Raw genomic sequence first — 25,592 nt, forward strand, 5'->3', positions numbered from 1 at the left:
ATTATTGTTTGATTTGAAACATATAAGGAATTACTGCATTAAAAATGGTAACCAATAGTGGCTAAATACCAGCCCCCACCTTATAAATTCCCCACTGGGAATGAGCTTCCCAGTCATTAATTTGGGAACTGTCATCTAGTCACTTTCTTATGCAAGATGCCCTTCTCGCCAGGGTCTTATGGTAGAAAGAACAGTGTATTTGGAATCTAGAGACAAGAGTGTGAAAACAAATTCTCACATAAGCTTCATGTTCTTAGGCAAGTCACTGCTCCTTTGAGCTTTAGTATTTTATTTGGAATCACAAAATAACTTTGTTTATACTAATTAGCTCATAGTTATTGGGAAGAAAATGCTTTGTGAATCATAAAACCTTATTCAAATATAATTTATTATTATTTTAACTTTTTCTCAGTAGCAAGATAATGAGAGGCAATGGAAGAATGAATTTTTTTAAAATAACTTTTTATTGCTAGAACTCATGCCAGGGTAATTTTTTACAACATTATCCCTTGCATTCACTTCTGTTCTGATTTTCCCCCTTCCTTCTTCCACCCCCTCCCCCAGATGGCAAGCAATCCTTTACATGTTGAATAGGTTACAGTATATCCTAGATACAATATATGTGTGCAGAACCGAACAGTTTTCTTGTTGCACAGGGAGAATTGAATTCAGAAGGTATAAATAATCCGGAAAGAAAAACAAAAATGCAAGCAGTTTATATTCATCTCCCAGTGTTTTTTCTTGGGGTGTAGCTGCTTCTGCCCATCTTTGATCAATTGAAACTGAATTAGCTCTCTTTATCGAAGAGATCCACTTCCATCAGAATACATCCTCAAACAGTATCATTGTTGAGGTATATAATGATCTCCTGGTTCTGCTCATTTCACTTAGCATCAGTTCATGTAAGTCTCGCCAGTCCTCTCTGTATTCATCCTGCTGGTCATTCCTTACAGAACAATAATATTCCATAATGTTCATATACCACAATTTACTCAACCATTCTCCAATTGATGGGCATCCATTCATTTTTCCAGCTTCTAGCCACTACAAACAGGGCTGCCACAAACATTTTGGCACATACAGGTCCCTTTCCCTTCTTTAGTATCTCTTTGGGGTATAAGCCCAGTAGAAACACTGCTGGATCAAAGGGTATGCACAGTTTGATAACTTTTTGAGCATAGTTCCAAATTGCTCTCCAGAATGGCTGGATGTGTTCACAATTCCACCAACAATGTATCAGTGTCCCTGTTTTCCCACATCCCCTCCAACATTCCACATTATCTTTCCTTGTCACTCTAGCCAATCTGAGTGTGTGTAATGGTGTCTCAGAGTTGTCTTAATTTGCATTTCGAAGAATGAATTTTCAAGCAGGTGGAGAAGATGCGGAGTCAAATTATGGCCATTTTAGGAAGATTTTTTTTTTGTACAACCTTTGAACGCAACTCTATCTCTGCCTAATTTATTAAGGGATTTTTGTGGCAATTTCCACTTTGCACAGTTCAATACAAACATAATCTCATTTAACCTTCACAAAACTATAGTAATTCTTATCCCCATTTTGCAGATGAGTAAGCAGAGGGTCCAAGATTATTTGATTTGAATATAGTCATATAACTAGTATCAGAGATAGGATTTGAACCTAGAGAATACTTGTTCTATGGTTTGGCTCATTAAGGAAGAAACTTGTTGGAATCTTTACAAACTGCTAACTCATTAGAGTTGATCTAATCTTACAAGAAGATGTTTTGGGCAGAACTTGAAACAAGGTACTAAGTAGAACTAATTAGTACAATGCTTGTGTTTGCACCTTTACTCATTGGAGTTCACAAGTATGCCAGCTTCACAAAGTAAATTTTGTAACTTGGTGAATTCACACCTCCCTTAAAACTCTTTGGGCCAGAGAGCACTATGGGAGAAAACCCATAATCCCTCTCTATCGTATCCCACAATTCCTCCCTCTTGTTTAAAAGAAACAGACAGAGGCTCTCGATCAGATTTCACCGGAATGACATGAAGAGTGGAGCTGGCTGGAGGCTGAAGAAAGCAGAAACAGGCTGAAGGACAAAACCTTTGGATTTGGAGATATTTGGAGGGCTCTAAGCTAAACCGGCTGTGTTTTGAGAAGAACAAGAACTCCAACATTTGAACTCACTACAGAAACTCCCTTTTTAAATTTTATTTTATTAATGTTTTTTTATTTATAAAACATATGCGTGGGTAATTTTTCAACATTGACCCTTGCAAAACTTTTTGTTCCAAATTTTCCCTTCCTTCCCTCCATCTCCTCCCCTAAATGGCAGGTAGTCCAATATGTGTTAAATATGTTAAAATATATGTCAAGTCCAATATGTATGTATATTTATACAGCTATCTTGCTGCATAAGAAAAATCGGATCAAGAAGGAAAAAAAACTGAGAAAGAAAACAAAATGCAAGCAAACATCAACAAAATCCTATGTTGTGATTCATATTCAGTTCCCACAGTCCTCTCCCTGGGTGTATATAGCTCTCTTCAACACTGAACAAGTGGAACTAGTTTGAACCATCTCATTGTTGAAGAGGGCTATGTCCATCAGAATTGAGCATCATATAGTCTTCTTGTTGCCGTGTATAATGATCTCTTGTTTTTGCACATTTCCCTTAGCATCAGTTCATATAAGTCTCTTCAGGCCTCTCTGAAATCATCCTATTGGTCGTTTCCTACAGAACAATAATATTCTGTAATATTTATATGTCATAATTTATTCAGCCCTTCTCCAATTGATGAGCATCCATTCTGTTTCCTGTTTCTTGACACTACAAAAAGGGCAGCCACGAACATTTTTGCTCATCTGGGGTCCTTTCCTTAGGATGAAACTTCCTAAAGAATTCACCTTGAGAAAGCTCTATACTCATTTTTCCTGAGAGCCAGTCATAAATCCAATCTAATCCCAAAGGTCAAATGAATCTACACCTTTTTCATCTGAAAAGTAGAAACTAAGGAAGATGTTTTTTTGATATGGATACATGTAGGGAAAAAAAAAAGGTAAATCAATCCATTCTTGGAAAGAACCCAACAGTGTGACCAACAGAGCAAACTAAAACAAAACCCAGTGGCTTTGGAGTCAGAGAAACAGGGATTAACTCCTGCCACTCTCATGTGCTACCTGTGTGACCATGGAATTAATTTGACTTCTTTGGATCTCAGCTTACTCATCTATTAAATGAGAGCTTTGAGTTAGATGGCCTCTAGGGTCCTTTCAAACGTTTAATCTATGATTCTATGATAAAGCCAACCAAATGTTTGGTGGTTAGAAAAGATGAATTAAATCAGCCCACGTATCACAGAGAGTTTCATTTGTGCAAACTGAGACTTCTGGGACTTACAGGAATTTTCCTCTCCAAAACATTCAAAGAATTTAAGTCTTGGAAGAGAGCACATCTACTTCAAAACTCATTTTTCAGATTAAAAGCAAGTCTCAGAGCTTTGCCTAAGATCAAAGAATTAGTCAATGCAGAAGTAGAGCTCCAATACAGGTCTCCTTTCCATTATGACATTTTTTACTCTATACTAAAATGCTATGTAAAATGAGCTACAGATCCTAAGTAATGCTTCTAGCTCAACTCAGAGACAACTTCAGCTTCTCATAAAGGAATTACATTGGTAATCATTTTAAGTGAGGTTGAAGACCTCTCCACTTTGCACTGGTGTCAACCGTGAAAAAGGATCCCTGTAATAGAAGAGGTGCTATTCAAGAAGGGATATTCACTCAATTTTAAAAAGCCAGGTTCTATCAAACGTATATCCTGAAAATCCTTGAGGATTTTTCATGACTTTACATATGTGTAGATGGAAAAGGTTTCAACAATCAGTAATTTCAACCTATAGTTGACCGAAAAGTCCCTCTTTAACAACTCCAATTTTTAAACTAATAGACCTTTATTTTTCATATATAAATGGCCAAAGGTTATGAACAGATAATTTTCAGATGAAGAAATTAAAACTATTTCTTTTTTTTTAATAATTATAACTTTTTATTGACAGAATCCATGCCTGGGTAATTTTTTACATTATACCTTGCACTCACTTCTGTTCCAACTTTTCTCCTCCCTCCCTCCACCCCGCCATCCAGATGGCAAGCAGTCCTATACATGTTAAATATGTCACAGTATATCCTAGGTACAATATATGTGAGCAGAACTGAACAGTTCTCTTGTTGCACAAGAAGAATTGGATTCAGAAAGTAAAAATAATCCAGGAAGAAAAACAAAAACACAAACGGTTTACATTCATTTCCCAGTGTTCTTTCTTTGGGTGTAGCTGATTCTGTTAATCATTGATCAGGTGGCACTGAATTGGATCTTCTCTTTGTCTAAGAAATCCATTTCCATTAGAATACATCCTTATACAGTATTGTTATTGAAATATATAATGATCTCCTGGTTCTGCTCATTTCACTTCGCATCAGTTCATGTAAGTCTCTTCAAGCCTCTCTGTATTCATCTTGCTGGTCATTTCTTACATAACAATAATATTCCATAACATTCATATACCATAATTTACCCAATCATTCTCCAATTGATGAGCATCCATTCATTTTCCAGTAAAACTATTTCTAATCATATGAAAAGGTGCTCTAAATCACTTTTAATCAGAGAAATACAAATTAAGACAACAATGAAATACTGCTACATGCCTCTCAGATTGACTAAGATGACAGGAAAAGACAAGGCCAAACGTTGGAGGGGATATGAGACACTAATACATTGTTGGTGGAATTGTGAACAGATCCAGCCATCCTGAAGAACAATTTGGAACTATGTTCAAAAAGTTATCAAACTGTCATACTCTTTGACCCAGCAGTATTTCTATTGGGCCTATATCCCAAAGGGATCTTAAAGAGGAAAAAGGGACTCACATATGGAAAAATGTTTGTGGCAGTCCTTTTCATAGTGGCAAGAAACTGGAAACTGAGTAGATGCCCATCAGTTCGAGAATAGCTGAATAAGGTAGGGTATAATATGTTATGGAATATTATTGTTTTATAAGAAATGACCAGGAGAATGATTTTAGAGAGGCTTGGAGAGTCTTAAATGAACTAGTGTTAAATGAAATGAGCAGAACCAGGAGACATCAATATCAATATCAACATCAATATCATATGACAATCATTTCTGATGAACGTGACTCTTTCCAACAATGAGATGATTGATGATAGCTTCAATGATCTTGTGATGAAGAGAGCCAAATACACCTAGAGAGAAGACTGTATGAACTGAATGTGGATCACAACATAATATTCTCATTCTTTTTGTTGTTGTTTGCTTGCATTTTGTTTTCTTACTCATTTACTTTCTTTTTTTGATCTGATTCCTCTTATGCAGCAAGAGAATTGTACAAATATGTTTATACATATTGGATTTAACATATATTTTAACATGTTTAACATATATTAAATTGCTTGCCATCTAGGGGAGAGGACGGAGGGAAGGAGGAGAAAATCCTAAATACAAGGCTATACAAGGGTCAATGTTACCAAATTATCCTGTTTTGAAAAGAAAGCTTTATAAAAAAAAAAAAGAATCATATTGAGAGAGAAAAATCAGAACAAAAGAGAAAAAACAGAGGAAAAAGAAAGAAAAAGTGAACCTAGTATGTTTAATTTATATCCAGTCTCCATAATTCTCTCCTTGGTTGTAGACGCTGTTTTCTATCCACAGTTTATTGGGATTGCCTTGAATCACTTAACTCCTGAAAAGAACCAATCTTTCATAGTTGAGTGTATAATCTTGCTGTCACTACAATGTATTTTGGTGCTGCTTATTTTGCTCAGCATCATTTCATGTAAATCCTTATAGGTCTTTCTAAAATCAGTTTGTTCACTTTTTACAAAACATGCATATTCCATTACTTTCATATACCATAACTTACCCAGCCATTCTCCAATTGATGGGCATCTATTCATTTTCTAATTCTTTGCCACCTCAAAATTAGCTGCTACAAACATTTTTGCACAAGTGAGTCCTTTTCCCTCCTTTATAATTTCCTTGGAATACAGATGCAGTAGTGGCAGTGCTGAGTCAAAAGGTATGCACAGTTTGCTCATGGTTTTATCAAATTAGACAAATTTAGCCACAAAATAAACACGAAAGAAACTAGGGAGATAAATATAATCCTAAAAAACTTAGATATACTAGACCTTTGAATAAAATTGAATAGAGACAGAAAGGAATATACCTTTTTATTGGCAGTATATGGCATCTACCAAAAAAAAAAAACTGACTATGTATTAGAGCATAAAAAATCAGAAATAGTAAATTCTTCCTTTAAAGACCATGATGCAGGATAGAAATTATATTCAATAAAAGGCCAGGGAAAGAAACACTAAAAACTAATTGGAAATTAAATAACCTAATTCTAAAAAATGCATAGGTCTCACATAAAATCATAGAAACAATCAATAATTTCATCTAAGAAAATGTCAATAATGAAACAACATACCAAAACCTATGAAGTACAGCCAAAGCAATTCTTAGGGGAATTGTTATTTCTAAATAGTTATATGAATAAAATAGAGAAAGAGGAAATCAATGAATCGGACATGCAACTAAAAAGTTAGAAAAAGAACAAATTTAAAAAACCCAAATAAATACCAAATGAGAAACTCTGAAACTCAAAGGAGAGATTAATAAAATTAAAACTACAAAAATGTTGAACTAATTAATAAAACTGAGTTGATTTTATGAAAAACGAATGAAACAGACAAACCTTTGGTTGATTTGATTAGAAAAGGAAAGAAAAAGAACAAAAAAAAAAAGAAAAAACAAATCACTAGCGTCAAAAATGAAAAGGCTGAAATTACCACCAACGAAAAAGAAATTAAAGCAATAATTTGAAGCTATTTTGTCCCACTGTACACTAACAAATCTCACAATCTAATTGAAATGGATGAATTTTTCCAAAAATATTAAAATTTCTAGATTAACAGAAGAGGAAATAAATTACTTAAATAGTATTATTTTAGAAAAAGAAATTGAACAAGTCATTAATGAGTTTCCTAAGAAAAAATCTCTAGGGTCAGATGGATTTACAAGTGAATTCTACCAAGCATTTAAAGACCAATTAATTCCAATACTATGTAAAGTATTTGGGAAAAATAGATAAAGAAGGAGACCTGCAAAAATCTTCCTATGATACAAATATGGTACTGATACCTAAAACAGAAAGAGCCAAAACATAGACAATTACAGGCCAATTTCTTTAATAAATATTGATGAAAAAATTAAAATAAAATATTAGCAAAGATCAGCAAGAGACTATGCTATAACCAAGCGGGATTTATACCAGGATAGGAATTTCAGGGCTGGTTAAATATCAGGAAAACTATTGCCACAATTGACCATATAATTAATAAAGCAAACAGAAATTATTTAATAATCTCAATAGATGCAAAAAGAGCTTTTGAAGAAATACAGCACTCATTCCTATTAAAAACACTAGAGAGTATAGGAATAAAGGGAGTTTTCCTTAAAATGATAAGCAGCATCTATTTAAAAGATTGAGGCCCCCACTAACTGGCTTACCTTTTTCTCTAAGAATTTGGATGTTCTACCATTTGGTACAAAATACAGTATCATTTTGATACCTTTTCATTGTCTGTGATACCTTTTAACAAGGTGTAGTTTTCTTTCTTATCTCTATTTTTACTTCTAATTTATCTGAGATCAGAATTGTTATCCCTGCTTTTTTGGCTTCAGCTGAAGCATAATAAATTCTGCTCCAGCCTTTTACCTTTCTCTGTATATAAATCTCTGCATCAAATGTGTTTTTTGTAAACAACACATTGGAGGATTCTGCTGATATTTGCTTCTGTTTTATGGGAGAGTTCATCCCATTCACATTCACAGTTATGATTACCAGCTCTGTATTTCCCTCTATTCTATTCTTTTCCCTGTATATACTTTTGTTCTCTCTTTCTGCCCTGTCCCTCCATAGTAGTGTTTTATTTCTAACTCACTCTGTCCTCAACCTTCCCGTATGGGGAATTGTATCACCCCTCTTCTCTTACTCCTTTCTAGTTTTTCTGCCCTCCCTTCTATTCAGCCCCTCCCTTTTCTTTCTCCTTTCGCCTCCTACTTCCTTATATGGTAAGATGAATTTATATACCCAATTGAGTGATTATGTTATTCCCTTTTTTGAGCAAAAACTGATGAGATTAAGCTTCAGACAATTATCATTCCCATCCCTTTTTATTCTCTATTGTAATTCCGCTAATATAATATTGGAATAGGTCTTTTATGCATCTTCATGTGATCTGATTTGTCCTATTTTTCCTCCCCTTTCCTCTTTGATATCATCACATTAGAATCCATTCATTTCCACATCTCCCATCCATGTTTGCCCCAATAGTAGATACAGTTCTGAAGAGTTACAGATATCACTTTCCCATCTAGGGATGTAAAAGGCTTAACATTTAAATAATATGTATTTTTTTCTTTTGATGCTTCACTTAAGATCTGTGTTTGAAGATCAATTTTTTCTGTTTAGTTCTGTTTTTTTTCAATAGAAATGATTGAAAATCTCTTACTTTATTGAAGATACATCTCCTCACTGACTGATGAAGCTTAGTCTTTCTGGATAGTTAATTATTGGTTGTAATCCCTGGTGCTTTGCTTTCCAGAATATGGTTTTCCAGGTCCTCTTGCTCCTACCTGTAGAAGCTGACAGATTTTAGGTAATCCTGACTATTGCTCCTTGATACTTGAATTGTTTTTGTCTGGCAGCTTTAAGTGTTTTTGCTTTGAGATTATAGTTCTGGAGCTTTGCAACAATTTTGCTTGTGGTTTTCCTTGTGGGATCTCTTTCCAGAGGTGATCAATAGATTCTTTCAATGACTCTTTTGCCTTCTTGTTCTATTATACTAAGGCAGTTTCCCTTGATGATCTCTTTTTTTAATAGTGTTTTATTTTTCAAAATACATGCAAAGATAGTTTTCAACATTCACCTTTGCAAAATCTAGCATTCCAATTTTTTTTCCTTTCATTTTTACCTCCCCCCCTCCCTAGAGTGCAAGTAATTCAATATAAGTTAAACATCTGCAGTTCTTCTAAACATATTTCCACATTTATCATGCTGCACAAGAAAAATCTGATCAAAAAGAGAAAAAAAGCAAGCAAACAATAACATAAAAATAACATAAAATACTATGTTGTGATCCACTTTCAGTCCCCATAGTTCTCTTCTCTCTCTGGATACAAATGGCTCTCTCCATCAGAAATCTAATGAAACTGGCTTGAATCACCTCTAAGTGCATCACAGTTGATCATCACATAATCTTGTTGTTGCTATGTACAGTGTTCTCTTGGTTCTACTCACTTCACTTAGCATAATTTTATGTAAGTCTCTCCAGTTTTTATGAAATCATCCTGCAGATCATTTCTTATAGAATAATAATATTCTGTTACATTAGAATATCATAACTTATTCAACCATTCCCCAACTGATGGGTATCTACTCAGTTTCTAATTCTTTACCACTACAAGAAGGGTTACTACAAACATTTTTGCACATGTGGATCTCTTTCCCTCTTTTATGATTTCTTTGGGATACAGATCTAGTAGAGACACTGCTGGATCAAAGGGTATCCACAGTTTGATAGTTCTTTGGGAATAGTACCAAATTGCTCTCCAAAATGGTAGGATCAATTCACAATTCCACCATTAGTGTCCTAGTTTTCCTACATCATCTCCAATATTTATCGTTATCTTTTCCTGTCATCTTAGTCAATATTAGATGTGTGAAGTGGTTCCTCATTTCTCTTAATCTTCATTTCTCTAATCAATAGTGCTTTAGATAATTTTTTCATATGATTAGAAATTGCTTTAATCTCTTTGTCTGAAAATTGTCTGGTTATATCATTGATGATCTCTTAAAGAATATTATCCAGGCTCTTTTTTTGGTCATAGCCTTCAGGTAGCCCAATAATTTTCAATTTGTTTTTCCTTGATCTATTTTCTAGGTCAACTGTTTTTCCCAATGAAGCATTTTACATTTTCTTCATTTTTTTCATGCTTTTCAGTTTGTTTGACTGATTCTTGATGTCTCAAGGAGCCATTAGTTTCCATATGCCCAATTATAATTTTTAATGTGTTTTTTCTTCCATTAGCTTTTGTTACCTCTTTTTCTATTTGATTAACTCTACTTTCCAAGTTGTTTTCTTCAGGGGATTTTTTTTTTGCATGTGACCAAGTCTATTTTTTAATCATTTTTTTTTTCTTCCTTTTCCAAGCTGTTGACTCTATCTCTTATTTCTGTTCTCTTTTTTTCTTCTACTTTTCTTATTTGTCTTTTAAAATCTTTTCTGAGCACTTCTAGAAAGCCTCTTAAGGCTTGAAAGCAATTCATCCTCCTGTGGGTATTTTATTCTTATTTGAGTTGGTGTTATGGTCTTGTCGCCATAATAGCTTTCTGTGATTAAGGTTCTTTGCTGTTTTTTGCTAATTTTCTTTACTTCTCTTCGCCCCCCCCCCTCACCTTTTGTGCATTTTATGGTTGAGCTCTGTTCCTGGGGTAAAGGGCATGCTGTCCCAAGCTTCTTGTGCAGCTCAGAATGTTGGCTTTGAGCACAGAGGTCCCTTGTGTTTGGTATCTTACACACAAAGAATGTAGCTTTACTTGCTCTCCCCAGGAACCAATTTCGTTTCCAGGGGCCCTTTGTGTTTGGTGTCTTGCTCAAAATATCAGATAGGTCTACCTGATCTCTCCAGGAAACAGCCTCATTTCCTTAGCTGGCAGTTTGCCTTCTGAATGCCCAACTGGTCTGTTTTGTTACTGAACTAGGACAGAGGATATCAGTGGCTGATCTCGTGTGATTAAGACCCTCTCACTGGCTTTCCCCACACACACAGTTTAAGCTCAGCTGAGTACCCCTTTCACCTCAGTGAGACTGACCTCTATTAAAGTCCCTGCAATCTCTCTTGAGATGGAGAGTGGTTTCATTCCATCAGGACTGTTCAGAACTTTGGTTTCATATGGTTTTGGAGGGAAACTAAAAGAGCTCAAGCAGCTTCCTGGCTTCACTTCACAATTGGCTCCACTACCAATAGAACTTCATTAATATGTTTTGCATTTGCATCATTTATATTTCCTTTTAATTTTTTCTCTTTTTCTCTCCTTTTCTTCCAAAAAACACATCCTTAATAAGAAACAGTTTTTTAAAGAAATAAATAATTCTAAGGAAGAAGAAAAGTAAAACAAATTCACAAGACTGATTTTCATTTTGAAAATATCTGATTTGACAACTCTAATAAGTAGTCACTTAGTCTTCATTTGAATATTTCCAATAAGGGAAAATTCACTACCCACTAACTGAGCTCATTCCACTAAAGAATGCTTATATCAATGAAAAAACTATTTGAAACAAATAACAACTTCAGCAAAGTTGAAGGATATAAAATAAACTCTCACAAATCATCATCATTTCTATGTACTACCAACAAAACCCAACAGCAAGAGACAGAAAGCAAAATTCATTTAAAATAACTATAGAAAATATAAAATATCCGGAGTCTACTTGTCAAGACAAGCTCAGAAATTATATCAACACAATTACAAAATGCAGACAATTCTAAACAACTGGACAAGATGGGGAAGGGAAAAGAGGGAGAAAAAGAATTAATAACTAAAAGATTTTTTAAATTGTTTTAAAAAAACATTTTATATGTATGTATTTGGGAAATCTTTAATGATTCTTTTAAAATGTGCTTTTGTTGTTTTGAAATTGTTTTTCCTTATACAAAGGCTAACTTTCAGAAACTGTACTTAGTCCTAACCTGTGACACCAAGACAAAAAAGTCTAATTTCCTTCTAGCCTATAACATATGTGAAGACTTGATCATGTCTCCCCTAAATCCTCTTCCCCAGGCTAAACATTCCCACTTCTTCCCCCAAATCTTTGTACAATCAATCATCCAGTCTCTTCATCATCTGAATCATTCTTTCTTTGAATGAACTCCAACTTCTAATATGTTGCAAAAGCATGAATAAAATATTGAACATGTGACCCAACCAACACAGAGCACAGCAGAACTATGAATTATGTCAATATGGATAATACTGTTTCTATTAATGAAGATTAAAGTTGTATTAGCTCCTTTGGTTTCTAAGCCACATTGATGTTTCATGTTACTTAGCCATGGGCAAGATGCCCACTCACTGGAGTTGGTCATTCAAATAGGAAGGAATCATAAACCTTGGATCTAGGAGAAAGGGTCTTTTCATTTCCAAATTCCAAAAGAAGTACCTAAGTCTCTATTTCCTAATCTAGAAGATGGAGTAAATGATCTCTAAAAGGCTCTTATTATTCTAAACCTTTTGAATTTTATGGTATATTACCCATAATTACTTCAAAGTTACACCTAGAACAGGAGAGATTTCCCATAAATTCTTCCACTGGCTTCGGTGAAGTTCACCTCTACTTGAACATGCAAAGAGTGTTGAGCAGAGAATTGAGAAGGACCTGGATTTGAATCCTGCAATTGACACTTATTAACTACATGACCATTAGCAATAAAGAGATTTCATCTCTCTGCCACTCTAGTCCCTTCTCTGTTAAATGTGGATAACAATTACTTTAGTATCTACCTCACAGATTTACTCTTGCAAATTTTAAAGTGAAATTTAATTGTAGACTACTATTACTATGTTTATTAATATGAAAATTCAGACTTAAAAAGCCACTATTTAAATAGTAGCAAAGACCTCTGGATCTCAAAGACAGGAAGCATGGTCAATGCTGGATTTTTACAATTTTTAAGACTTTAGTATGCACTTTGGATGGTCTTCCTTTACAGGACTCTTTTCCTCATATCAAAGTTGAAAGAACAACTTTGAAAGAATTATAGTAGATAATTATAATGCAATGCTTATAATGTTCCAGGACCTCTATAAAATGCTTTACAATTATTATCTCATTTGACAATAACCATGAGAGCTAGATGTTATTATTACCCCCATTTTACAGATGAGGAAACTGGAACATATAGAGGGTAAAAGACTTGCCTAGGCTCATAGAGTTGGGATATTTGAGATGAATTGGAACTCAGATCTTTTGGACTCCAGAACCTGTGTTCTATCTACTGTGCTGAAACAATATGATTGATGGATATAAATTGAAATATTTTAAACATAATTTGCTTTTTTGACATCTGGGTCCAACTTCTCTAGGTTTGAATTTAGAGGCTAAAAAGAAATCATCCAATCTCTATTCCAAATGATAGCCCTTAACATACATAAACAGCTTATCACATCCCTCCTTTCCTAAGTTTTTTTTTCTTTTCCAAGCTAAGTATCCTCAGTCCATTATCCAAGTAAATTCCCCTCATTAACCTGGTCTCATTTTTCTGAACATTCATCAATGGCCACAAAAAGTGGTTCTAGACTCCAGAAATAGTCTGGCCCCATCATAGTCACTCATTCTCACATAAAAATAAATATATACATAATTTGGCAGGAAGGGGAACAGTGAGGGGAGGAGAAGAAGGAATCATTAAGTAAACAAAAATCCTAGCATTAAATTACAAACATGCTTCAACTACCAACATCTTTAGTCACTAATGGATTCACAGCAGATTTGACAATTTCTTTCCCTGTACTTTTCAGTTAATGAGTTGTTGGCTTTGTCAAACATTGAATAAGTCATTTGGCAGTTTTTGCCTTTGATTGAAAGCACCCTTTTACCAAGGAACATAATTTGGTAAAAAGACAGAAACACAAAGACAAGACCTTTATTTGCCAAAGAAACCACATTAGGTGACTTCCATATCACACAGTTTTGTTCACCATGAAAGCACACTGGAGCAAATAGGTCATATAACTGGCATGACATCCAGTTTGAATCAGAAGACTTAGGGTAGTTCTGTTTTAGACTATATCCTAATTGTTCTGTCTCTGTAATGCTTTCTAGTTACCTTTGTAGGCTACCCACTTGTGTCATCCCGATCTGTGATTGGTTTCGGTTACTTTTATTGTTGTCATGAAATCTGATTTCTATAGAACTTTATGTCTTATTAAGAGCCTTCTTCATGATTGCTCTGAAAGATAGCTAACTCAGATATGAATTATCTGCAGTTCATAAAGGAAGAAACAAGCTAATGAATGGGTAATGACTTGCTCAGAATCACATTAATTAGTAAGTAGAAAAGCAAGGATTTGAATTGATACCTTGGGACTTTAACTCCCATGCTCCTTCCAATGCATCTACAGCTTCTTTGGTAATCTGTATTTTTACCATCTCTGACTATGAAAAATAAAATATCTGCAAAGAGCTATAATTAGTAATTTTGTTCTTGGAGTAAATATCATGGCATTCTCCCAAAGCAAATAGGAACAAGCATACCCTTTGTTGGGGATAGGCAGGGTGTCACTCTATTAATTTTGGTAGGAGCAGGGGGAAGGGGGGAAATAGGATCAATAGATACTTTAGAACATTATTAAAACACAAGGCTACTTGGAGGCCATAATTTGTGGGAGGTATCTGAGATCACTCCAATTTGCCATTTGATAGCTTTCTGCTGTAGATAATTATTCTTGCCAAGTAGATTCTAATCTCTGTTACTTCTATTCTCCTGAGGACTGAAAATGACTATTAGCTCCCTCTATATTTGGGACCCAGAAGCTAAGCTCCAGTCATCCTATCTTAGTTGTGGTCTTATATATAAAAACTCTAGGAATAGATGTTTCTATTTGTACTGAACTTAATGAAGCTTGCGTATATTATAGGATGTTTGCAAAAGGTACATAAAGCTAGAACACAGTGAGCATTGTATATTAGAGATGATGATGATGATACATTTTCTCATTTTATGCTCAAAATAATTTTATGAAATTGGGACTACCAATAACATTATTCTCATTTTACACATAGAAACTGAGGTCCAGGGAATCCTACCCCTCTTCATATAGCTACAAAGTCATTAGTAGGATTTGAACCCACATCTTTCCTACTGCAAATCAAGTACTTCAGTTTCTTCTTTACCTACTGCTTGGGCTACAGGCAAATGCTACTTGGGATCTGGAAGCAATGTTGTAGAACAGTAATGGTGTTCAGACATCAAACTTGCCTAATCTTTGGGATATTCACCATTTAGTATATGAGAAGAAACTGTCAGATAAGGCTCAAAAGAGGATTTCAGAGGCTTAGATGCAAAGATTGATATTTCTTGGTATAGTTCCCCTTCTGTTCTGTGTGGCCCAGGCTGCTCACTCTCAGGTTGAAAAAGGCAGGCTCTGCTACAGAGTGTCTATATTCCCTAGAGGGTCTATTGGTGGGTCCCTAACTAGGTCTTATACTTCTGTAAAGCCTGGGCATCAATAAAAAAGCAATGAAGATAAATGTGCTACAAATTCCATCTGGAACTGCCTTTTTGAACCTGGGTAACTGAGTTCAATCCTCATTCCCCTGGCAGCTGTCACCAGAACATTAAAAAAATGTGGTTTGGGGAAGCAAATGTTAAAAATATTTTATAACATTATTTTCTATAGTTTTTGAGACCTCACATGAGTATTGATAAACACATGTACATCTTTGTACATTTCTTGTAAATCCCAAACATCCCCCAGGTAAATTAACTTCCACACAACCTCTGCCTAAATTTAGAAGGTAACATTAATACGGTCATAAATTTGGATTCTTTCATTTCAATTTCCTGAATAATTTTGTCTCTGTTTATATTATAATCCTTCTCTCTAACCAATATTTAGACAATGTTTCCACGATCCTGCCCCATCACTTTATCTGTGATGGTGAAAGTATGACTTTAGAATTTCAAGTATCATCCAAGTCACAAGTCAGACTGAGCAATTCCCAGTTAGCAGTCACCAACTTCCCTAGATAATTTCATGAGTGACTGAGATAATTTCTATTCCTGTTTTATTTGGGAGGTGTGAGATTTACAAGAAGCCAACAAACACCCATAGTTTGATTTATGGATTGCACAATTCTTGAAACTTTGGGTCACATCTTCTTAATCAAGGGATTTTAGGAGTGCTTCCCAGCAACTCATAGTTACCATAAAAACACATATCTTTCCAGATGCTCTAAGTAAAACCCACTTCTGATCTAAAAGTTAAAGACAGAAAACAAAGAACAGGGGCAACCTTCAAAATCTTCCAACTGCAGCAAGAAGAGGTAGAAAACAGAAGGAAAAATTTGCTTTGTGATTATTATCTCTACTTTATTTTGTTCCTCTGTGTCCTTCTCTCCCTCACACATGATGCTCTTGAATTCTGAAATATCATAAATAAGCTGTCACAATTAGAGTTTTGTTTTTCATCATTCTCAAAGAGAACCATCGTGAAGGTGATATCTTGACTTTCAAGTGAATTGCATTTAAGTGAAGCAGAGCTGTGCAGAGAACTCAGGCTCACTCTCTCCTCCAGAGTCAACAAGATCTACTTGCAAGACATAGATCAGTGACTGGTGATGGCTTCAGATGTGATGGGCAACCTTGGCTTTTTTTGATGCAGTAGCCTTTTCAGATTTCTGTTTGCCTGGAGCTATACTCATTCTATAGTTAAACTCTGGGAAAGAGTCTAAGCTAAAGTTTTATGACTGTTAGCCATGTTATTCTCCTCCCAAATCCTCCAGCCCTTGCACTTGCAGCACCAAACATTCCAAGAAAAGAAAGAAGAGAGCTCAGTATCAGAAAATATCCCCCTCCCATGAGTACCGGTATAAGAAAGAGGATGTATGGACATCCATCATCCTTCACTCTCTCTGCAGGACCATCTCACCTCCTTATCTAGTCATACATCTATTTGTTAATGAATTTCAGATCATTTAATGTGTGCTATTTATCATTGTTAAAATCCTGCAACCTACTTAAATTAACTATAAATCACTCCATTGCCCATGTGATAACTACAAATTTGATTTCTTGGTGATTATTCTACTTCATGAGTTTTACCCACAGAAAATCACTAGAGCAATAATGATGTTTCTAAAAATGAGACTTTTTTTGTTTCAGGAAAAAGTTTGAAAACATCAAAGTGCTGTTAATTCCCCCAAAGAAGACTGTAAATTAAATATGGGTTATCAAAGTGATGAGGCAACCAAACTTTAAAAAAAAAAAAAGTTAATGTGATGTTGGGATGCATTAAGAAAGGCAAGGCTTCCAGGAAAAAAGGAGGAGACAATCTCATGATACTCTAATATGGTTAGATCAAAAATGGAGCATTATATTCAGTTCTGGGAAACACTTCTTAAAAAGGATATATAAGGTAAAGCTTGTCTAGATAAGAGCAAGAAAGATAGTGACTAGGACAAGCACTCCTGCCATATAAATATCAGCTGATGAATTGGGAATATTTAACCTGAAGGAGAGGAGTTGAGAAGGAAATGTTCTAAAATTTAAAAGGCTGAATCCCTATGAAAGAAATTAATACATACCTTCTGTTTGATCCAGAGTTATAAAGAGGTAAATTTAAACTTGGCATAAGGAAAAAAATTGCTAAAAGAAAAAGAAGGCAGAATGGGCTACTTGAAGAGATGATATATTTTTCCTCCCAGAAGGTCTCAAAGAAAAAGCTAAGAACCTTTTGGGGACATGTTAGACAGAGGGTACTTTGGGGCATTAGATGAAATGATCACTAAAGTCTCTTCCAACCATAAAATCCTAGAATGCTTAAAGATAAAATAAAATTGTTTTTACATATAATTGGAAAAAACAAAATATTTCCAAAAAAGATGAAATGGAGCTTCTTCTATTGCTCTGATTCATTTCTAAGCTCTGTTAATTTTCCAAAAGTGTAATTTATCCAAAACACATGAACTAAGGCATTTTCTTTGTAGGCTGTCCTTCAAAGCATATAGCATAAGCTGAATAATATACATTCTTTATTTGCATAATTTTTATTGTATGAATTGTGTGTGAATCACATAAGTGATTGTGGATTGTATAGGATAGGAGGAATCTAGATGACACAGAAGAGAGAGTTCTGGACATAATGTAAGGAAGACCTGAATTCAAATTAATCTTTTGTGTTTGAAGAAGCCATTTAGGCTGTTGGCTTCAGTTTCCTTAGTTGTAAAATGGGGCAATAGAAGTTACTCAGAGGACTGTCATGATGATCAAAAGAAATATATGTAAGAATTTTTTAGCATGGTGCCTGGCATATATTAGATTTTATATAATTGCAAGTTGTTATTATTGTTAAATATTTCTTCAGTGTTTCAGAGATTAATCAAATCATCAGAATTTCATAAGAAGATAGTAGCATCTAGAGAACTTATTCCTATATAGAGAATCCCTCTTCTACTGGGGCTGTATGTTGAAATTTTGCCATGAGACTGGCAAACACCTTTGGTGAGCAAAGAGGTTCCTATTTTATGTCTCATCATAAACAAAGAAACAGAGTGCCATTGTTGAATCTTTTAAGATGTCCTCTATTAACTAATGCATGGAAGAAACCTTGTTAGGGAAATATATAGGACAGGATTCTGCTGTACTAAATCAAATATACTTTTCTTTTTGACATAGTCAACGATCAAATGAAGTGAAATACTGTCATCTCTTTACTTTTCAGTTTCATAACTAAGATGTGGTAGAATATCAGAGGTGAAAGTATTGCTATTTCCTTTTGACATTTTTATCAAGGATAACCTCTCTCTCTCTCTCTCTCTCTCTCTCTCTCTCTCTCTCTCTCTCTATATATATATATATATATATATATATATATATATATATATAAGCTTTTTATTTACAAGATATATGCATGGATAATTTTTCAGCATTGACAATTGCAAAACCTTTTGTTCCAACTTTTCCCCTCCTTCCCCCCACCCCTTCTCCCAGATAGCAGATTGACCATACGTGTTAAATATGTTAAAGTATAAATTAAATAGAATATAAGTATACATGTCCAAAGAGTTATTTTGCTGTCCAAAGAGAATCGGACTTTGAAATAGTGTACAATTAGCCTGTGAAGCATAGAAGGCTGGAACTATTGAGTCAATGCACTGAGGTAAGGACTGCTGAGCACTTGAGGCTAACTTCTGATTAGATGATACTCTATGGGCATATGCTTGGAAAATGGTCCTTTCCACTGTCTGTACTGGCTCAATGATTGATGTATTACAGGGGATTGTAGGAGGAACTAGGGGGTGGAGTAAGACCAGCCAGAGACACTTTCCACGGTAGACGAGGGGAAAGGCGGTGCGGAGATTCTGCTTCCATCCTGTTCAATCCTGAGTCTAAGACCAAGAATAAAAATGGAGTTTTGCTTATCTTGACTCTGGCTGATTCTGGGGTGTCCTGGGTGCTAGTGTGGTCGTTACAGTGAAGGAAATCAAAAGTGCAGGCGGACAAAAATAAAGGGATTGGGAATTCTATGAAACAGTTCATAGTCATCTCCCAGAGTTCTTTCTCTGGGTGTAGCTGTGTTCAATTCATTACTGCCCTATTGGAAATGATTCGGTTCATCTCATTGCTGAAGAGGGCCATGTCTATCAGAATTGATTATCATACAGTATTGTTGCTGAAGTATATAATGATCTCCTGGTCCTGCTCATTTCACTCAGCATCAGTTCATGTAAGTCTCTCCAGGCTTTTCTGAAATGTGAAATTGGTCATTTCTTACCGAACAATAATATTCCATAATATTCATATACCACAATTTATTCAGCCATTCTCCAATTGATGGGCATCCACTCAGTTTCCAGTTTCTGGCCATTACAAAAAGGGCTGCCACAAATATTCTTGCACATACAGGTAATTTCCCCTTCTTTAAAATCGTTTTGGGATATAAGCCCAGTTGTAACCCTGATGAATCAAAGGGTATGCACAGTTTGATAACTTTTTGAACCTCAATATATATTAAGATGATTCTCATAAATATTTTGAGGGGTAAAAAAGTGAGCATATGGGTCAGTAGTTACTAATAATTCTCTTCATCACTATTTTCTGAAAATATAAAATATTAGAAAGAAATGACTAATGTTCCATTTGTATCAGATCAAAAAGAACTGTAGACTAAGATAGGATCTCACAAATTTTCTTTTTTATTTCAATAGTATTTCATTTTCCAGTTATATGTAAAGATAGTTGTCAACATTCATTTTTGTGTGATTTTGAATACTATTGAAATTTAAAAGATTTCTCTCTTCTCTCTTACTTCCCCCCTTCCCAAGACAGCAAGCAATCTCATATAGGTTATACATCACAACAAGTTTTCTGAAACTGCTATTTTCTTTCTAAAACTTTCTCAGTTTTACATGTAAGTATTCTTCATAATCACCTACCATATTATTCTATAAGATTTTATAAATCTATTTATACCCCAAGTCAATTCTGCTCTTGGCTGCCATGGGTCTATGATTCACAATCAAATTCTCACTGCCTGAAGCAGTGATTCTTTTGGCCTCCTCACTGTGGCCATTACTTTAAGTCAGTTAAAGGTCAGTTCTAATTAATACAAATAATGAATTCAATGAAGTGATCACATATAGTTTACTTAATTAAATATATTTGAATGTTTGCTTATGCAAAATATAATTGATTCCAACTTAATGGAACTATGTGGTGTAAATTCAAGTAATGCTACCACTTCACAGGATTCATTATTGTCACTAATAAGCACCTACCTATAAATAACTATGGAGATTTATGGTAGTCCTTAACAATGTCTATTCCTTTACCTATGTCTTATTTGAAATATAGCAGCATATTTAAATAGGTCCCTTTAGGGCTATTTCAATTTCATGAAATATCCACACCACAACTTATCTTCTTTATTCTTGTTTCTAAGTTGTTTTTATTTACCTTTTCCCTAAAAAAATGATGATAAAAAAGTATTGATATGGAAAGCATCCCACATCAGGAAGGCAAGAGCTTTGTTGTTTTCCTTACATTTTCCACATATTAGGTTCCTATATATGTTTATTGAATTTAATTGAAACTATGTGATAGGGTAGTCCCAAAAGGTAATGTGATCCTAAGACTTTGTATTAACATTGCTCACAGTATTCATAATAAGAAAAGTTTAGTCCAGCCCTTGTGAAACTATATCTGATCACTGTGATTAGATCTGGGTATATATTGATAAGTTCAACTTTGTCCACACAGGGATGATGAGGATGGCAAAATGACTAGAACCATGATATGAAAGGATTGCTTTAAGGGAGTAGTGATAATTTATTGTCACATGGATGGATGGGACTTGTCCTGATTGGCCTAAAGGGATAGAAGTGGTACTCATATGTAGAAGTTGCATATGATAACTTTTGGGTCAATATTGGAAAAAAAAAATTCCTAACAAATTAGTTCTGTCCAAAAGTGAAATGGCCTTCTTTATAAGATAGTCAGTTATTCATTACTGAAAGTCTTTTAGGCAGAAGTTCAGCTTTCAACCATAAGCAGTCTGCTTCTTGCCAGAAACTACCAGCACAGCCAAGGAAAACATGCTTTGCCAATACCCAGTTTTGACATCAGAGCAAAAGAAAGAACTGTCTGATATAGCTCACCAAATTATTGCTCCAGACAATGGAATCTGGTTGCATTGCAAAGCAGCTGCAGTACATTGAAATTGAGAAAGAAGAGGAAAATTGATGCTTCTATAGGCAGTTCCTTCTGATAATAGATGATCAAGTGAACTCCTATACTAGGGATGTTAGCCTTTTCTATAAGAATCTCTATCAAAAACCAGTGATGCTCATACTATCCCCAAAATCATAAAGGCAAAGAGTAATACTGTGGACTGCCAGGGACACTACACCTGGCAGAGACCAATGGAAAGACTACCACCAAGGTCAGGATAGGCTGAGTGAGAGCTGTGCCCAGTAAAAGAAGGATGAGGTTGACTTTGCCAAATAGCATTATGTACTGAAGATTGGGAAACCTTTCCCCATTTGCCATTATGGAGAATGTCAATATGCTAGTCTGTTATGCCAGCATTTGCCAACAGAATGGCATTGTCTCCATTGTGGAGCTAAAGGTCTTCCCTTATGTAGAACATGAGCTGAAGCATTATCAGTATGTCACTGAGAAGGTCCTGCTGCTGTCTACAAAGTTTTGAATAATCACCATGTCTATCTGGAAAGAACATTGCTGAAGCCTAACATGGTCATCTCTGGACACGCTTGTACCCAGAAATATTCACATGAGGAGATTGAAATAACATCTGTAACTGCCTTCACTGCACTGTGCCTCCTGCAATCACTAGTATTACTTTTCTATCTAGGTGTTAAAGAGGATACCTCCATTAACCTCAATGCCATCAACACCTTCCCCTTGCATAAGCCATGGACCCAGATCTTCTCTTCTGAATGAACCCTTTAGCCATCTATTCATAAGACCTGAGGTGAAAAGAAGGAATATATCCAAGGCTACCCAAGAGGAAATTATTAAGGAAGCCATCCCTCACAGTCCAAGAAGAGGCTAAGATTGCAGATATTTGTACTAAACTCTCCTATCACTCCTAAGTTATGTGTTGTTGTTATTCTCAAATGAATCTAGCAACTCCTTCTCAACCCACTTTTTCCAAAAAGCAATTATTTAATGAGAAAAACAAAGTTTTTTTGGAACAATGACTTGTCTCACTTGTCAGGGATGTTATACAGGGCATTCTAGCTCAGATATAGTTGACATAAGGTAGCCTCTGAGATTCTTTTCGATTTTAGAGTATGTAATACCACAACAACTATACTGAGAAATTCTAGGATAAAAAGGACAATTTCAGCATCATGTTGCTATTTCACTCAAATAAATATGGACCACAAAATCTCACCATTGTATCTTTCTCCTGAATTTGTGCAAATTAAAACTTTCTATGGAACAAATCTTTTTCCCCCTGACGCAATTGGGGTTAAGTTACTTGCCCAGGATCACAGCTAGAAAGTGTTAGGTATCAGAGGCCAGATTTGAACTCGGGTCCTCCTGACTTCAGGACTGGTGTTCTATCCACTGTGCCACCTAGCTGGAGCTGATTTCAAGGAAGACGCATTTACATATCTTTTCTATCTCATGCTAAGCATCAAGGGACTCTTTTTTCCTAACTTGCAACTAAAACCCTTCATATCTGTTTCTCTCCAATAGAATATAAGCTCCCTGCAAAGTATTGTCTGTATTTATATTCTCAGTATTTTGCAGAGCAAATGATTAATTTTATTTTTTCCTTCTTTTTCTCTCCCTTACCCTTCTTCTTCCTCTATTTCTTTTTGATTTTTTTCTTTCCTTTATTTCTTTGGCTTAAAAGAAGTGGGGCAAGAGGGAAGATAGTATTGCCAAGTTGAAAGCAAATTTATAAAATTCTAATATCTTAAAGGTTCTTTTCTGAGTTATGATTAAAGGTAGAAAGTACAATAAAAGGGATGGGAATCAGTAAAGTAATTCTATTAACATGGACATTTGCATTTTCAGTGATGTCACTCGAGCTAGCTTGGTTTTTAACAATGGTTTTGACAGTGGCCCATAAATTAGTAAATGTATCATTTTTAATAGTGCTTTTGTGTCTGAGGATTTTACATCATGCTGGGGTCAGGGCTTTCTGCAGGTTTGTTTTTACTATTGAAATATACTCTTACTACTCAAAGACAAAGAGCTAAAAGCAGAAACTTGGGGCAATTTTTTCATCAAGGGGAAAAGGAACAAAACAAGTTAGATCCAACCCTGGAAAAGGAAAGAGGGATTTTATATGGGAATGGTATGATTTTATACTTCTGCTCAATAACCATTCTTATAATCTTTTTATCTGCTCTTTTCAAAATCCCAAAGTTCTAGCATCAATGTGTATTTCTGGAATCAAGGTGAAAGTGCTCCCTGGCCTTGGTGCTGATCTTTCAACATTTTTAAAAGACTTTTTTTACATTGAAGATCATGGCAAATCTGAAAGATAGATTTAATCCCTCTGATTTGACAGATAAGTAGCTCAATTCAAAGAATATAAATTGCTTGCCTGATTTTATCCCCCAGATGGTAAATAGCAAAAGCAGAACTTGAACCTATAATTTTGCCACTCTTTGCAGTCATCAAAAAAAGTAATTATGGTCCAAAAGCCCACCACCAATCATATTTGAGTTTCTACTGATCACCTCTTAGAACTGGGATTGTAGATAGTGATTAATTCAATTTAAGAAGCAATTATTATGTTCTTACTGTATATGATGCAGTGTGATAGAAATTAGTGATACAAGAATAAAGCAACCTTTTCTCAAGAGATTACCATGTAGAAGAGGAAGTTGAAATAACTACAATATGTATACAAATAATTAGCTATGAAATGCGCTAACAAAACAACTCATAAGTCACATTGGTATAATGTAGTGCAATTTATAAAGTGATGTTTTTTTCAAATTGACCTTGTGAGTTAAATAAAGCAAATTTTCTAATCCCTATTTTATACATGGGTAAGCCAAGGCTCAGATGCTTCAAGTGATCTGTAAATAATCACAATCCCATTTAGTAACCTTTATTCAGATCTTCCAATTTCTAGCTAACTATTCATTTTTCTATAGACTATCACACTTTTCTACAATCATTTAATCATCATAAAGTAATGATACAAAAAGCCGAGGCCAAAAAAATATAGCAACTGTCTGAGCCAATATGGATGTCCTTGATAATAAGAGATCTTTGGCAATGGATATTGAAAAAAAAACGATTGTTTCTCTCTTATATTAATTACCAATTATAGAATTAGGACTAGGGTTGCTGCCCTTTTCTATTTTCTCATTCAGAAATCACCCCTTTACATTATTCAGGCAGTCTTTCAAGAACAAATCTAATAATGAAAGAGAAAATTCAAATCTTATCAAAAGGTAAAGACATTTTAGTGTAAGTTATTTGATGGATTCTGGCCCTGTTTTACTCAGAAGACTGGATAAAAGTGGATTCTCCCTTTTCCCAAGGTTATTTTACATAGAATGATATGGATATTCCCAAGTCTCCTTGACCAAGGCTGAGTGATCAGTTATATGTCTCAGATCCTCATTAGAATAATCCCACCTCTCATAATAGTAATTCTCTCATTTCTGTTAATTTATTAGAGTTGATTACCACCCTCAGAAATATCCACTTATCCAAAGACATTTAAGTGTTAAGTGTACTCCTTGAGAGATCTTTGGCATTCAAGAATGACACTGAATCCATTTTATTAATAAAATGCTAGGATCATTAATAAAATAATTAATTAAGAATAAACTATGTCTCTGGAACTTTGTATATATCACAATGTACACAGCTATATTGCATGCCTCATGAAAGCAAATTGCTCACTTTTATACTCTTCTTATCAAATCATTCTCCAATTGATAAATGGTCAAAGGATATGAACAGACAATTCTCAGATGAAGAAATTAAAACTATTTATAGACATATGAAAATATGCTTCAAATCATTATTAATCAGAGAAATGCAAATTAAGACAACTCTGAGAGACCACACACCTGTCAGATTGGCTAGAGTGACAGGGAAAGATAATGTGGAATATTGGAGGGGATGTGGGAAAACAGGGACACTGTTACATTGTTGGTGGAATTATGAACACATCCAGCCATTCTGGAGAGCAATTTGGAACTATGCTCAAAAAGTTATCAAACTGTGCATACCCTTTGATCCAGCAGT

The 25,592-nt window shown here is 34.9% G+C and overlaps 1 protein-coding gene across 4 annotated transcripts in view; it reads right to left on the reverse strand.

Moving 5' to 3' along the window:
- The window catches only part of ZMAT4 (zinc finger matrin-type 4), an 803,377-nt gene that overhangs the window by 568,711 nt on the left and 209,074 nt on the right, over positions 1–25,592 (reverse strand). The window lies entirely within an intron of this gene.

The sequence above is a fragment of the Antechinus flavipes genome, chromosome 2, assembly GCF_016432865.1.
Source record: "Antechinus flavipes isolate AdamAnt ecotype Samford, QLD, Australia chromosome 2, AdamAnt_v2, whole genome shotgun sequence".
In the NCBI taxonomy this organism is placed as follows: Eukaryota; Metazoa; Chordata; class Mammalia; order Dasyuromorphia; family Dasyuridae; genus Antechinus; species Antechinus flavipes.